We start from the raw sequence: 2,500 nt of genomic DNA, 5'->3' as shown, positions 1-2,500 counted from the left end.
AGGGTGAAGAGTTGGCAGTGACGGTAGCCGGGAAGGGAACCATAGAGGAGAGACTACACGAGGAAGACGGGGTAAGTGACGCACACACACACACAGAGGTAGCGGAGAGAAAATTGGGGGGTGAGCTCGCGGAGCGTGCAGGGACCCGGTGCGAGCACCTGGATGGCCTCCTCCAGGAACGAGGGGAGGGAGTATGCCCCCTTAAGGCGAGTCACGACCAGGTGAGTTCGGTCGTGTTTTGCGAGGTTGAGGGGACGGGTGCTGTGGACGGGTGCACGGAGAGCTTGGGGGGTATAGAGGCCCCGGAGACCCTAGTGGGGACACAAATCCCCAGTGTGGTTATCCCTGTGTGTGTGGTGCAAGGCGTGAGTGCGTCCCCGTGTGTGGAGGCGACCCCGTGTGTAAGTGGTGTGGTGGCGATGGTGCCGGAGTACGTGCTTCCCAGCACGCCGTGTGTGGATGAGGCACCGTGTGTGGAAGAGGCCGTGTGTGTGAGTGAAACGGCCAGTGTGGATGAGGCACCGCGGGTTAGTGCCCCCGCGTGTGTGGGTGAGGAACCGTGTGTGGATGAGGCACGGTGTGTGGATGAGGCACAGCGGTTGAGTGCCCTCGCGTGTGTGGGTGAGGCACCGCGGGTGAGTGCCCCCGCGCGAGTGAGTGGAGCACCACGTGTGAGTAGTATGGTTTGTGTGAGTAGTGAGGCACGCGTGAGTGAACGGCCGTGTGCAAGGTCGCTGTGTGCCAGGGAGACCGTGTGTGTGAGAGAGCGGTATGAGAGGGAGATGTCGGTTGGCATGCGGGAGCACGCAGCCGCGTCTCCCCGTGTGAATGTGATGGTGTGGACTGTGTGCGTCGTAACACGCAGGTATGCGTGTGTGGAATGGCGACGGAGACGGCGACAGAGGAGAGAAAGCCGAGTAGCGGCTGTAGTTGTTTCGAGGACCGTGCCGGGTTCACCCAGCAGTGAGCACGCGGTTCGTGCTGTGCAACGCACGAGACCACCACGTGCTCGCTTGCGAGAGTGAAGTCCCGGTCCGGAAACGCACGCGGTGGATTTGCCGATCCCGCGGACGGACAAAGTTTAGGCAGGTAAATGGATTTGGACCGGACGGGTTCTCCACGCGATCGTGTGTGTTAAGCTCCAACGGGCAAAGCACATGTGTTCGCGTGGGGAACCCCTCGAGACGTGGGGCTTGTGTTTTTTTTTTGCGCACGGTGACGTCATGGCTGCACGTGTGGTTGGAATCCGGCAGGAGGGGTATCTCTGCCGGATGGTCCCGTCCAAGGAGGGACGAGGAACACGTGCAGCTGCATGACGTCACGGCCAGGTGCAAAGTGCGCGAGCTCTGAGTTGCCGCGCAGGTGCTGCGCATGAAAAAAAAAAAAAGACAGCAAGCCTCACTTTCGGGTGTACAGGATTCCTGGGCAAGGGGTGGAAGACCCCCTTACCTGGGCACAGGATGAAAACTAGTTAGGGGGAAGGGTTAGCTTAGTTAGACCGACTTCATGGGGCAGGGGTAAGTCCTCATGGAGTCCGTGGAATGGATTAGGTAGAGGGATGATAGCGAGATTTAGGTTGGGTAAATAATTTTTGGGACATTTGGAGACAGTGACAGACTTTGGATGTGTAGAGTTGACGTAGTTTAGCTACGTAGTGTTAAAAGGAACGTGCTGTAGTTTAAGGGACGACGTGGGAGCACGAGTTAGTTAGGGGAAGTAGTTAGAAGGATGGCAGAGTTCAGTGGTGTGGGTGTTGAAGAGTTGGTGAGTTGTGAGGTGGAGACATGAGTGAGTGAGGCCAGCGGGTCTGTGTGTGTGGAGTGAATGGGGAATGCATGGTGCGATGAGTGATTGGGGGGAGGAGTGACTCCCGCCCAAGGGACCCCGGGGTCAGTATAAAGTGAGTTAGGGGGTTAGTCAAATTGAAAAATGGAGGTCGTTTTGTTGTTGGTGGGAAAGTAGGCTCGAGACCCATTTGGAGGGGTGCAGGAGCCCTGTTGACGGGCTTGGGAGCGTTGCTGCGAAAGGTGAGTATCGCTGAGTGGGTACCCCGGGCACCAGGCTAGTCGGCCGCGGTAGGCCATGGGCCCATGGGGGGCCGGGATAGAGTAGTGGGCACGGGTGCGCCTGCTTGGTGCGGGGGCCCGGGGCGCCATTAGCCGCGTGGGCAGTGTTGTGGGCACGGGTGACCCTCGGAAAGGGGCCCGGGAGGCCGGCCTGCCACGTGTGCGTTTCAGGGGAGGTGCCATGGGGGGTACTCCCCGGTGTTAGGGAGCTGGTAGGCTCGGAGGCAGTGTAGTGCCCGGGGGTGCCATAGCGGGAGAATCGGCAGAGGGTCGTGCCTGCCAAAGGGAGCCACGTGTCCCAGCCAGGAGACCGTGTGAGGGCACGGAGAGAAAATTGGGGGGCGAGGCCCGAAATTGTAAGGACACCAACACAGGCGACGGGAATCTGGGTTGTTAGAACCAATAGTTTAAGCGAGAGGCGCTTGTTGAAAGCC

The sequence above is a fragment of the Eptatretus burgeri genome, chromosome 6, assembly GCF_056783735.1.
Source record: "Eptatretus burgeri isolate ZD-2024b chromosome 6, Ebu_testis_v1, whole genome shotgun sequence".
Lineage (NCBI taxonomy): Eukaryota > Metazoa > Chordata > Myxini > Myxiniformes > Myxinidae > Eptatretus > Eptatretus burgeri.
Note: the sequence above shows the minus strand (reverse complement) of the source record.